We start from the raw sequence: 14,939 nt of genomic DNA, 5'->3' as shown, positions 1-14,939 counted from the left end.
AACACCCATTAGAAAGGATGTATGCACCCCTATGTTCATAGCAGCACAATTTACAATAGCTGAGGTTTGGAAACAACCCAAGTGCCCATCAGTAGATGAGTTGATAAATAAAATTATAGTACATTTACACATGGAATATACTATGCAGCAGTAAAAAATAATAATCTCTTACCCTTTGAGACAGCATGAAGGGACCTGGAGAGTATTATGCTAAGCAAAAAAAGCTGGTCAGAGAAAGACAAGTATTACATGACCTCACTCATATGTGGAATCTAATGTACAAAATAAACTAATGAACAAAATAGATCCACAGACATAGAAGCATAGGACAGACTGTGGAATCTCAGAGGAAAGGCAGGGTAGGGTCGGTGGGTGGGAAGAGGTCAACCAAAGAACTTGTATGCATATATGCATAACCCATGCATAGACAATAGGGTGGTGAAGGCCTGAGGCTCAGGGCAGGGCAGTTTAAAAGGGGTCAATGGAGGCTAAAGGGGACATACTAGGTGTACCGGTTAATAATACAGATTTTGTAATCCAAGAAAACATACTAGTATGTAATATTTTCAACAATAAATATTTAATAATAAAAAAGACTATTCATATTAAACAAAACCCACCAGTTGCTGAGCAATTATGCATGTAAAAATAGATGGAAAACACCTTCAAATGAACAGTGCTGACTCTGTAGGATACTAAAAGCCATCCTAGATTATGAATCAAGCTAAAATCCAAAGTTATTTTATGTGCAATTAACCACAGTGACATGGAATTGATCCTATATTTCCTTTTTGGTCCTTGATTAATGTACATAGGAAATGCCACAATGTCTCCATCTTCCCTATCCTATTTCCTATATTAATAGGAAAAGATAGTCCAGAGGGGTTAAATTTGTAAGACCTTGTGTCTCATGGTATACAATAGATTATTGTAAAATCATTTTTTTAATTTGTAAAATTCAATTGATTAGTTTATAACTTGTTTGGTAATTTATTTAGCATAATATTTAAAAAACTGCTAGACATTACCCAGTGAAACTCAAAATAACTCAAAGTGAATTAAACTCTGAGAATGGTGTCACTTTATATGATCACACCCTACCTCCAACACACACACACACACACACACACACACACACACATGCACACGCACACATATGCATATACCTTTTCGGTCCCACACAGGCACATCACATACCTTTCAACAACCCAAAATTATTTTCAATACTTGGCTAACTGGCATTGCTAGCATTCATCTGAGAAAAGCTTAGTGTTTCGTGGTTTACATAATATATCTAAATTTTGGAACTTCTGGAAAATGAAATCTGAAATGACATTTTGTGAAAAGATTCCACAGCCAAGTGACTTTGCATTTCTTACCTTTATCACTAGGTAAATAACTATTATTTTCAAATTTCTCACCCTCTGTAGATTGCCAGCCACTGCTCCAGGTTCTCCATGCTTTTAAAAATCCTAAATTTACTTCATTACTAACATTACTCAAATAATTCCTTCAACTTCCTGATTAAAACATCTCCATAACTATATTCTTTATGAGAGTGAAGTGATCTTTCCCCCTTCACCCTAGGAAGGCTTTATCTTATTCCATCTGGAATAAAATCTTTGTCATCAGCTTTCCCTCACAGACTGGCTAATGCAGTGGTCGGCAAACTGCGGCCCCTTGAGTGTGGCTCTTCCACAAAATACCACGTGAGGGCACGCACGTACAGTGCGATTGAAACTTCGTGGCCACACTCAAGGGGCCAAAGAGCCGCATGTGGCTCACGAGCTGCAGTTTGCCGACCACTGGGCTAATGGATAGGGCTACCTACATCAGACCTGTTGTGATAAAGGATGGAATTTGAAAACTTTGATTTCTGATTTATCCTCTTCTCTACCCCCAAATATGCTCTCGTCCCATATTCCTTTTCTCCGTTTATGGCACCACCACATCCATCAGTTTCTCAAGAAGCTCAAAGTTCTCCATATATCTCTGAGTTGTGTGGTACTTACTATATATCAGATACTTTTCAAAGCAATTTACATGTATTTGCCCATTTAATCCTTTCAGCAATCCTATTGGGTAGGTACTATTAATACATCAGTTTTATAGATAAGCATAAATGAGATACAGAAAAATTATATAACCTTTCAAGACCATAATGCCATTAAGTCTATCTGAGTTCAGGGACTGCTTATACCTGCTATAGTCACTTATTACATGACTCTTTCCTTCATTCCTCATCCCTCTAACCAGCTATAAACTCCTGTGTTCTGCTCCATACAACTGTTATTTCATCACTGATTTAGATCTGGCTTCTAGCTGATTTCTCTGCCTCTAGTTTTCATTTTCCCTTCCTTCTGGTCCAATTTTAGAAAGCATGGCTCCAATTATTTCCCTATGCCTCTCAATAATATCCAAGAGCTTCCCTTTTACATTGAACTAAAGATACCTCCTCTGCCTAACATGCAATGTTCTTAGCAATTTTACCTCTGTATGTATTTTTAGATTTCTCCCAAACTCAAGTATTTGCTTTCCCATGAGATTTTATCACTTGCTCCATTTTTTTTCTTTTTCATTGTTCCTATACCAACTGTGTAGAATAGACTGCATTCCCAAACTCTGTGGAATATACTGTGCTTCCAAACTGTAGACTACATTATGATTCTCCTAAGCCGAAGCCTAGTAGTGGATGACAATTTCATTTCTGCTCCAAACAGAATTCCAGGAAGCTGTTACGGAGATGACTGATTTTCCTTTCCTTTGCTTATAGCACCTCAAATTAATACAGCTGACAAAGACAGAATATAGACAGAATAATAAGTGTGTTTCCTCCCTTTGTTGCTATTAGCTCTCAATTCCCAAGAAAGACACGTCTGAAAGCCATTCTGTCTTCCTCTGTCCTTCTCTGATTCAACACTTGCAACAGCCTCTTATCTTTTCTTTATACTTCCCCACCAGTACGCTTTTCTCTCTTCCCCTGATGTGAATCTCTTTGGACCACTAATGAGTTACTCTAATAAAGAATACTTTCCCCTTGTTTTGTACTGTGCAAGTATCCAGTAGGGTGTTCTGGCTTGACACGAATTTCTCTTAAGTCCCACTAATTCCCTCTACTGAGACTCTGTCTTCCCTTTGCTCTCAATACATCACTGAGGTTGATGGTCAGACCAACAATCTGCTAGGCATTAATGATGACAACTCTGCATGTAACCATGAAAATGAATGTCCTTGCTCATGGATGTCCATTGAACCACCTCAGCAAGGTAAAGCTGGTGATATTCTCTTATATTTCAAGGCCAATCTCATTACCATCTTTCTGGAGAAAACCTTAATTCAGACCATTTAATAAGTCCCCTTCCCCCTTTTTTGACTTTAACAGGTACTACACCATGTACTTCAATCTTTCTATTAAGCCTATCATCTGTAATGAGTTTACTTTTTCAGATATGAACATTGAGGTCAAAGGAGTTAAGTGGCATGATCCAGGGTCATAGTGAGTTCATTTGGGACCAAATGCAGGTCCATCTGACTTTTAACTCTTGTACAGTAATTTTTAGAATGATTTCTTTTATGTAGTTGTCTACTACAATGATTTCACCCCTTTCTTTCCTTAGGCACCTATAAAGGCAGATACACTATCTTCCTCCATTTTGTATCCAGCTGTAGCAACTAATAGATTGTCTTGAACTTCAACAAATATTTATTGTATTGAATAATTTACGATAGTTAATTGAGTCTAACAAGGAACAGGTCAGTCTTTTCACTTACATGTAAAGTGAGTTTTCAGACTTTATTCTCTCCAGATATACAATGTGCATCCTCTCTCTCTCTCTCTCTCTCTCTCTCTCTTGTATCCAGCTGTAGCAACTAATAGATTGTCTTGAACTTCAACAAATATTTATTGTATTGAATAATTTACGATAGTTAATTGAGTCTAACAAGGAACAGGTCAGTCTTTTCACTTACATGTAAAGTGAGTTTTCAGACTTTATTCTCTCCAGATATACAATGTGCATCCTCTCTCTCTCTCTCTCTCTCTCTCTCTCTCTCTCTCTCTCTCTCTCCCCCTTCCTCCCTTCCTCTCCCTCCCTTCCTCTCTTCTACTCTCCTCTCTCTGACTTTCAAAGACACTGGATTCAGAAGTTGGATGTATTTGACAGTTGAGATAAGAAGCATCAAGACAGGACTAGAGCATCTGAATTTTTATGTAACTGATACCACTTGGCCAATTCAACTGGAACTCTGTTTTTCTTTATTTTTTTTTTAATCTTTTGAGTAGAGGCAACAATGAATGGGGATAAAATTGAGAATAGTCCACATTCTCTTAGCCAATTTTGGAATTCGTGAAATCCATGAGAAGAGAAAAACTAGGTCTCCAGTTTCTCTTTTTTCCTGTCAGTAGAAGGAAAAAATAAGGCAAGGAACACTGGTTTAACAGAGCAAATGAACAACTCAAGTCACTTTGAATCAGAATGTTTCTCCAGCTAAAGGGAACACACTGAATTCAGTACTTTGGGAGCATTTTTCCAAGTGCAAGCGGCTAGGTAAAATTTAAGAAGAGCCTTTGTTGCTGTGGCTGAAACTGTGTTTTTCCAATTACAGATGATTTCACCTGCTCATTAAAGTAGGACTTCTATACTAATCTTGGATGCAACTGAGTTCAATCAAATAAGCATTTATTGAGTGCTTATGTTGTGCCAGACTTGGACACTGTGTTCAGTGCTTAGTTCAATTACCTGTGTGTCCTGGACAAAAATAAAACTGTTTCTTCCGAAGATCCTATAATTCAGATGTTCACACTAATCTTGACTGGATTTCATTTCAATGAGCCTAAATTGATACCATTTTATTTTGGAGCTTTGAGGGTGTGAGCTTAATAAATTTGTGCAAACCAGTGACAGAAACAAATGAACTGTTGAAATTTCTGACAGGGAAAACGGTGCCCCCTTCCTCATTTGCCTTGCAGGCCTCTGTGGAAAGCTTTGCTTGTTAGCACATTGTTTGATTTTACATGAAGACACATCGCACCCCAGTGCTGCAGTAGACTACGCCCAAAAACCAATAAAAAACAATCCGAGTGTTAATGTGTCATTATTCTAAAATCCACTTATTTCTTGATATACTAAGTGGTGAGCTTAGATTTACTGAAACCCCTGTGAGATGTTGCATATTAAAACAAGACAATTGAATAGGTAGAGCTGTCAGAAAAACCTAAAAAAATAATCACAAGTGTTCAGTTGCATGTGTATTCATTGATTTAAAAAGAATACGTATTAGGTAGGTCTTCACTATGTGTATTCACATAGCTGGATTTGTGAGATTAAAATAAAAATAAACATATAACTCGTTAACCATGTTCCATGAAAATAACTAATAGCTGGCAATTTACTCTTTCAAAGTTTAGAATTGTGCAAGTCTGCCCAAATTGAATAACTTTATAAGATGCCTATTGTCTCATCTATATCATTGTGCATAATTGCTATGGAAATGTAAAAATGCCTCTTTTCCCCTCTCAACTAGCACATGATAACTTTTATTCAGCCTTTCTCAAGTTTTCTGCAAATGATGCCAGTAAAGCATCCAATGAGACCCTCAGACACTAGTGTATTAGCCATTATCTATACACTTCTGGACGAAAATAACAAATAATATGCTTGGAGCCGCTGCCGCTTCTGACTGCTAGTTTTCCTGCATGGCATGTACCCAGAGAGTCTCAGATGAGAGGTGATTGCACAAAACTGTGATTGTGAGATGACTTAGCAGAACCCGTGATGATGTCCTAATGGCCTCCCGCTGGGGGAAACAGGAGTAATTGTTTGTCAGCAAAGGGAACACATCTGTAAGAAGGCATCTTCTGCAAACCAAGCAGCCATGTGGAAAGGGAAAGTGAGAAACCTAGTGCCAAGAGATGACAGTGGAGAAAATACACAGGCTGAGCAGAACAGAGTAGTAGCTACAGGGGTAGGTATGGGGTCAAGGAGGAGCTGGTTGAGGAAGATTGAAGTTTGCTCTGGAAAACAATAAAAGCAATTATTTAAAAATGAAATGCCTGTCTGCTAAAGTTATCAGTTTCTTTTGGCAACTTTGAATCATAATGAAGATGCAATACAGTGAAATGCTAGGAGGAATTGGAGTACCAAAATGGGAGGAAGTTTGCATAATTGTACATTCTCTAGGAGGTTTTCAAAGCATTGTTTCAACAGGAGTCCTTTCAATGTTAAATTTTATATCTAATAGCTTCCTTTCTTCATTGCTGATCCTAGTGATTTAAAATTAACTAGTGTTTTAAAAAACATACTTTTAAAATCAAGGCAAAGCAATTGATTTTACATGCATTAGGAACATCAATGTCACATCGTACAATTGAAGGATACTCATAGCCCTGTTTGCAGCTGCACTAAGCATCCTCCATTTGATCAGAAATAAGCAAGGGTAAGGAAGTTAATTAATGCTGCAAAATGCTAAGTCCTTCCACCTTTTATCCTGGGTCTAAATTATAATTTTATCTAATTTCTGAGGATCTGAAATGTTCATTTCATAATTAAAATATAAATCAATGCATAAAAGCACACTGGCCTATAAGAAAGACTGTAAAAATGTAATGTCCTCAACAAACAGCTGTGCTCAGGACCCAGCATTTTTGTTTCTTTGTTTGCTTTCCTGAGAGCATATCAGATTGTATCTACTTTAGTACTTCTAGCACATCTGAACATAGTTCTAAGAACAGATTTTAAAATATGAAATTTTAACAAACTTGCTATCATTAAATGAACTAAATGTCCCCTCCACACCTCACCTCTCACGCTAATACAATCTGCTACTAAGTATCCGATTAAACACAACTGAATGTGGTTTTTAGTTTAAAGGTTTAGAATAATGTTAAGGAGTTTTTACATCTACCTGAGGACCATGAAACTTGGGAAATTCTACGTATGTAAAAGTCTATGCACAAAAATGGTCTTTTGTTTCTGCTACTTGAAAGGCTTTCAGCCATCAACAGCCACTGTAAATCATCAGAGGCATAAGTAACTATCATGATGGTGTCCATGTGAGGTGAATTCCCACTACCATGTAATTATTTTACAATTTAGTTATATTTAGTGGATGCTAGTTGTTTTAAAGCTTCATTTTTGTCAAATATGTCAAAAAATAAAATTCTGAACCTGTGAGGTCATCTGCTTCAAGCATGCAGATTGGTTCTCTGAAAATACAAAACAAAAAAAAACACACATCAACAACCATGTCTCTCCTAAATTAAAAAGCTTACTTATTCCTGTAATTCAGGACCTGATAGGTCAGGTGAAGTAAAAAACTTTTAAACATTGTAAGAATTTCAATGTTTTTGAAGATTGAATTATGTATGGGAGATAATTATTTGAAGCTGTATGGTTGAAAAGTAATATTTTATTCTAATCACCATCAATTGCATGAATAGCAGGAAAATAAAGTACAAATGAGTTACTTGAAATGAAATGTAAATAAAGTCCTCATGTACAACTCAAAAAAATCCCACATACATTCCTTTCAAGTTGCAGACCAAGCACAGGTACTATTCACAGGCTTCTGCCAGTTTTTCTGGGAAGACCAGCAACTACAGAGGCACGGTGATGCTCCAATCTCAGTCCATATGGACAGATGCCCTATCACATGTATGCACTTCCTTGTCAGGCCCTGTAATTCAGATCCCATCATTTGGTATGCTCTAAGCCCTCACTTCATGTAGCCAGGAGAAATTCAGATTCTGATCTGTCACCACCTCAGAGGTATCTACATTCTGAGAATTGGCTGCACCCATGCCCTATTCTGGCTTCTGTTTGGTTCTAGGTGAGGTGTTCAGCTAGTACAATTAAGCTACCTCCATGGGTGATTCCCATGGCTTTATGCATGCATGTGAATATATTATGGTTATATTTCAACCTTAGGGAGATAAATGAAACATTGCCATTTATTAATCATTGCTAACTAGAGTGTTCAAAACCTCAAAGTAATTGTATTCCAGAGACAGGTTTGCAAGTGGGTTTAATTTTTAATTAAAAAGGGTTGGCTATTGATATCCATAACAACTTGGATGAATCTCAGAGGAAGTAGGCCGAGTGAAGGAAGTCCTTCTCAAAATATTCCCTACTGTATGATTCCATTTATATAATGTTATCAGAAAGACAAAACTATAAATATGTAGAAAAGATCACTATTTGTTAGGGAATGGAGTAGAGGATGAATGACTAAATTTATAGAAGAGAGTTTTGGGGGTGGTAGAACTATTCTGTATTCTGACTATGGTAGTGGTTACATGAATCCATAAGTGCGCTAAAATTTCTTAGGACCATACACCAAAAGAACAAAACAATGAGTGCATGGGAAATGTGATGGAATTTAAGGTCTATAATTTAGTAATAACGTTATATTAATATCAGTTTTCTTACTTTGGTAATTCTAATATGACATCATTGAGGGAAGCCAGATGAAGGGTCTACAAGAATTACCTGTATTATTTGCGCAGTTTCTATGAAATACTAAAAGTATTTCAAAATAAAAAGTTTTAAAAAGTAGGAAACAATAAAGACATTAGAAAGAGACAAATTTTCAGTGATTAAATATTTACAGTCTTATTTTTTAAATGAAGATATGATCAATACAACTTAATTAAAAGAAGCAACCCCCAGGGACATAGTTAACCTATGTATTAGTAATTGCAAACGGTTATCTTCTGACTTTGCCTATACTATCTTGGGTTTGGTTGTTAAGATAGAGATATCACTACTTACACCTTCTAGTAATATGTACTATTATCAGTTCTGCCTGTGATTTAGGCTTTTCCATTACCTTGTGGAATTTCTATGCCTGAATAATGAATTTAAAGATCCAATTACCTACTAGACACCCACTTAAAGTCAACAAAGTGAACATTTTACCAATTACTATCACTCCTGCACACCATCTCTTACCTCTGCTTCCTACCACCACAATTGTATTTTTCTAATGTTCTTTCCTACCTCAGTTGGTAAGGAACAGACATAAGAAAGTATCCTGTGAGTCATCCTAAACAACTGTTATTCCCAATATCCAATTTGAATTAAGTCTCTCCAATTTTATCTCTTAGATACGTGCTAAAGTCTTTGTCTTCATCTCCATTGCCACTGCCTAGTCATTTCCTCAACTGTCCTGTTTCAATGGATAAACTTTGACTAGAATCCTTAATTCTAATTATATATGCACAAATGCAGTGTATCAGGGTAATTTTTGAACATGCAGATCTCATTCTACTCTTCAGAACTCTATTGCCTACTAAACGAAAGTCCAACCTGCCTTGTAATAAGACAAACTCTCAAAAATCTATTCCTTGCCTACCTTTCTAGCCTAACATCTCAATACTTCCCTTTTGAAATGTACACTTCAGAAGCACTAACTACTTATAGTACCCTACAGGAGACTTATAGTTCCCTTTCATAAACGGCTTCCTCTGCCCCCAATTCTCTTCTTACCCTCTTCTTCTTATGGAACTTATTTATTTCCTAGACCCTGGAAAGTTTACAACTTTCTCTGAAATCCCACCATAAGAATTAAGTATCTCTTCATTATTTTGTGTGTATTTCTATTACTTAATATATATTTATATGCCTACTTCTTCTGCTCATTTTGAATTTTGAACCTAAACCATGATTGTTCAGGTTTGTACTCCTGGTGTTTAGAATATAGTATGTCACAGTAAATAGACAATTGAATAAATGAATGAATAATAAATAAATAAATAAATACACATCTCTATAAAGCTATATATTTAACAATTATATAAATAACAGCTATACTAGTAGAGTAATGTCGAATGCACTTTAACATAAAGTATTTACTTATCTACTGCTTGAATAACTAAACACAAAAATAATAAGCCAGATTACTTTATAGTGTTAAACTGGAGGTGTTGAACTCTACAGTTCTTCTATAGAGAAAAAAATATATATTTTCAGTGTTTTATGTAGTGGAAGGACTTTACCCATCAAAAGAGCATTAATTACCAGACTTGGATGTTCACTGGGTTGCCTCAGTTTTCAAAAAGTCACATTTGCTTTTAACCCATCCCAGTTGCTTGGGAATAATACACAATGAGCTGATAATCAATCAATAATATGTTGATATTGTGCATGGGGATTAATCAAGAGCCCTCATTCTCTTTCAGAACCATCAAGCTGCCAGTAATCAGCAGAGGAAAGCGAGCTAAAGAACAAGCCAAGCACACACTTGAAAGGGTCAATCAAGCTGTACACACAGATCTCCACAGTGAAATTCAGAGAAAATCTTCCAGGCTTCAAGGCTAGAAATGCACATGACCTTAGGTTAAATATCAATCTCCTCATTCTCTTTAGGTCAACTAGTACACGTTCAAATTACTTAACCTTGACTTGCTTCTTTGTAACTTAACTTTTTCCTTTATAGTCAAGAGAAATAGCTAATTAAAATAAAAATGTTCTCTCCATTTGGATATTATAAGTGCTTAATTCTTACAGCTGACCATTTGATCACTCCTTGCTTCCTTGTTACATACAGAGTAAATATCAGCTTCACAACTAGAATAAACCATTACCTCTCTGATTAAAGTGACCCTACAATCTGATGTTGATTGCCTCCTTTGAGGAGATTTCACTGATAAATAATAATATAAAGACACAAAAGATGCTGTTTTAGCTGCTCTTCTAAATAAAACAGTACTTAGAAGGCAATATAAAAACTGATAAAATGGTGTTCTTATTTTTCCCACTTAAAATTATATGAAAATAAAACATCCATTCTATTACAATTCTTTAATTTTACACATTAAGAAATGTATAAGGAGACAAGTTAAAAAGTCTGTCCCACTGCCACCAAGTTGTTGTTTACAGAGTGTAATTCAGTTCAACCACTTATGTTCATAGAAACTGTCCCCAAATTTATTGGCTGCTACCCTCCAGGTCTGAGTCCCCATCTGGACCTGCAGTACTCCCACTCAATAGTAAATGTCACCTTGATCTAAAATTGTGAATTGCACAAACTTCTCATCCCTGCTAGAAAAGACTTGCAATGTTAGCCTCTCTTATCCTATATGCTAGCAACTAACATCCTTGTTGCTATTTATCAGGTGTGCAGGACATCTTCCATATTCATTGTAGGTCTGTTTCTACCCATCTCCACCCTACTCTGGCCCCCAGGAGGTTCACCAGTATGAATTGCATCAGCCAGAAATCTAGTTTCTGGTTGAATTTAGTCAATTGGGAACACCAGCAAGAGATGAACAAAGGAGTAGTTATGATATTCATTCCCACAGTTTCTTTCCCACAAGGTCTACTCCTTCAGCCCAAGGTCATAGCACCTGTCCAGTGTCCTCTCACTAGGTAACAGACACCCACTTTTATAGGCTACACTATCACTTGTGGTTTCCTTATATCATTTTTTATAAATGTTGCCTTTTTACTTCATTCTCCTGAAACTATTCTCTTTCTTTTTTAAAAAATTTTGTTTTATTGCTTAAAGTATTACAAAGAGTATTACATATGTCTCCCTTTTTTTCTCCCCTTGACCTTCCCCTGGCCTCCCCTAACCCCCAGTGACTTGTGTTCATTGGTTATGCTTCTATGCATGCATACAAGTCCTTCAGTTGATCTCTTACATGCCTCCCCCCGCCCCCCCGCCAACCCTCCCCGGCCTTCCCACTGTAGTTTGACAGTCTGTTCGATGCTACTCTGCCTCTGTATCTATTTTTGTTCATCAGTTTATATCTTAATTATGTATTTTTCTTTCATTCACTGGCTTATTTATAATTAAATTGGAAAACACCAATGACAAAGTAAGAATCTTAAAGGCTGCCAGCGAGAGACAGAAAGTTACCTACAAAGGATCTTCCATCAGACTATCAACTGATTTCTCAACAGAAACACATCAGGCCAGAAGGGAATGGAATGAAATATACAAAGTCATGCAAAGCAAGGGTCTGAATCCCAGAATACTGTACCCAGCAGACTATCAATCAAATTTGAGGGTGAAATCAGGAGCTTCACAGACAAAAAAGGACTAAGGGATTTTATCACCACCAAACCAGCAATGCAAGAAATGCTAAAGGGTCTGCTATAAAAGGAAGAAATAGGAAGGGAAGAAGGAACACAGGCATAAAGAATAAAATTGGCGACAAACAAGTACCTATCAATAATAACTTTAAATGTAAATGGATTAAATGCCCTAATCAAAAGACATAGGGTAGCTGAGTGGATAAGAAACCATGACCCAATATCTGCTATCTACAGGAAACCCAACTCAGAAATTAGGACTCACACTGACAGATGGTGAAGGGATGGAAAAGGTTTTTCAAACAAGTGGAAATGAAAAAATAAGCTGGGGTAGAAATACTTATAGCTGACAAATTAGACCTCAAAGTGTAGGCCATAACAAGAAATAAGGAAGGCCACTTCATAATACTAAAGGTAGCAATTCAACAAGAAGATATAACTCTGGTAAACATATATGCACCCAATTCAGGAGCACCCAAATACATAAAAAAAAAAAAACTTCTGGAGGATATCAAGGGAGAGACTGAGAGCAATATAGTCATAGTAGGGGACTTTAATAACCTACTAATACCACTGGACAAATCCTCTAAACAAAAAATCAGCAAAGAATCAGCAATCCTAAATGACTCACTAGATCAGATGGAATTAATTGACATCTTCACAATATTCCACTCCAAAGCCACAGAATATTCATTCTTCTCAAGTGCACATGGGTCATTTTCAAAGATAGACCACATATTGAGGCACAGGCAAAGTCTCTTCAAATTCAAGAAGATAGAAATCATATCAAGCATCTTCTCAGATTGCAATGGCATAAAACTAGAAATCAGCTACAATCAAAACAATCCAAAATACTCAAACACTTGGAAGCTGAATAGCATGTTATTAAATATTGATTGGGTTACCAATGAGATCAAAGAAGAAATAAAAAGCATCATGGCAACAAATGACAGTGAAAGCACAACAATCCAAACCTCTAGCCAGGCTCACCAAAAAGCAAAGAGAGAGGATCCAAATAAATAAAATCAGAAATCAAAGAGGCGAAGTAACAACCGATCCCACAGAAATAAAAAGGAATATGAAAAAATACTATGAACAACTCTATTCTAACAAAATGGACAACATAGATGAAATGGATATATTCTTAGAAAAATACAAGCTCCCAAAACTCAATCAAGAAGAATCAAAATATCTTAGGCTGATTTTTAACTACCGAAGAAATTGAAGCAGCGATCAAAAATCTTCCAGCAAAGAAAAGCACTGGTCCAGAAGTCTTTATAGGTGAGTTCTACCAAGCATTCAAAGAAGAACTAAAACCTATCCTCCACAGACTCTTTCAAAAAATTCATAAGGAAGGCACACTTCCAAGCTCTTTCTATGAAGCCAGCATTACCCTAATTCCAAAACCAGATAAAGACACCACAAAAAATGAGAACTACATGACAATATCCATGATGAACATAGATGCTAAAATCCTCTGCAAAATTCTAGCGAATAGAATTCAGCATTACATTAGAAAGATCATACACCGTGACCAAGTGGGATTTATTCTGGGATGCAAGGATGGTACAACATCCACACATCAATAAATTTGATACATCACATAAACAAACTGAGACAAAAATTACATAATCATATCAATTGATGCAGAAAAGGTTTTTGACAAAATCCAACACCCTTCTATGATAAAAACTCTCAGCAAAGTGGGAATAGACAGACCATACTTCAACATAATAAAAGTTTTATATGACACACCCACAGCCAGCATCATACTCAATGGGCAAAAACTAAACTCATTTCCCCTACGAATGAGAACAAGACAGGGATGCCCACTTTCACAACTCCAGTTCGATATAGTACTGGAAATGCTAGCCATAGCGATCAGACAAAATGAAATAAAAGGCATCCAAATTGGAAAAGAAGAAGCAAAACTGTCCTTATTCATAGATGACATGATACTGTACATAGAAAAACACAAAGACTCCATCAAAAAACTACTGGACCTAATAAGTGAATTTGGCAAAGTAGCAAGATACAAAATTAACACCCAGAAATCTATGGCCTTTTTATATACTAATAATGAACTCACAGAAAGAGAAGTGAAAAAAAATCCCATTTACCTTTGCACCAAAACATTAAGATACCTAGGAATAAACTTAACTAAGGATGTAAAAGACCTGTACTCAGAAAACTACAGGACATTGAAAAAAAGAGATGGAAGAAGGCATGAACAAATGGAAGAATATACCATATTCATGGATTGGTAGAATCAACATCATTAAAATGTCCATACTACCCAAAGCAATCTATAAATTCAATGCAATCCCCATTAAAATACCAACGGCATACTTCAAAGACCTAGAACAAACTCTCCAAAAATTCATCTGGAATAAAAAAAGACCCCGAATAGCTGCACCAATCTTGAGAAAGAAGAACAATGTAGGAGGGGTCACAATAACAGATAACAAGCTATACTATGAAGCCACTGTTCTCAAAACTGCCTGGTGCTGGCACCAGAACAGACATATAGACCAGTGGAACAGAACAGAGAACCCAAAAATCAACACAAGCTAGTACACTCAATTAATATTTGACAAAGTAGGCAAGTGCATACAATGGAGACAAGACAGTCTCTTCAATAAGTGGTGTTGGGAAAACTGGACAGAAACTTGCAAAAAAATGAAATTAGACCATCAACTTACACCATACACAAAAATAAACTCAAAATGGATAAGGGACTTAAATGTAAGATGGGAAACCATAAAAATCTTAGAAGAACCATAGGCAGCAAAATAGCAGACATCTGTCGTAGCAATATATTTACGGATACAGCTCCTAGGGCAATTGAAATTAAAGAGAAAATAAACAAATGGGACTACATCAAAATAAAAAGCTTCTGCACAG

The sequence above is a fragment of the Myotis brandtii genome, unplaced genomic scaffold (assembly GCF_000412655.1).
Source record: "Myotis brandtii unplaced genomic scaffold, ASM41265v1 scaffold179, whole genome shotgun sequence".
NCBI classification, from domain to species: Eukaryota; Metazoa; Chordata; class Mammalia; order Chiroptera; family Vespertilionidae; genus Myotis; species Myotis brandtii.
This window is presented reverse-complemented; position numbering follows the sequence as displayed.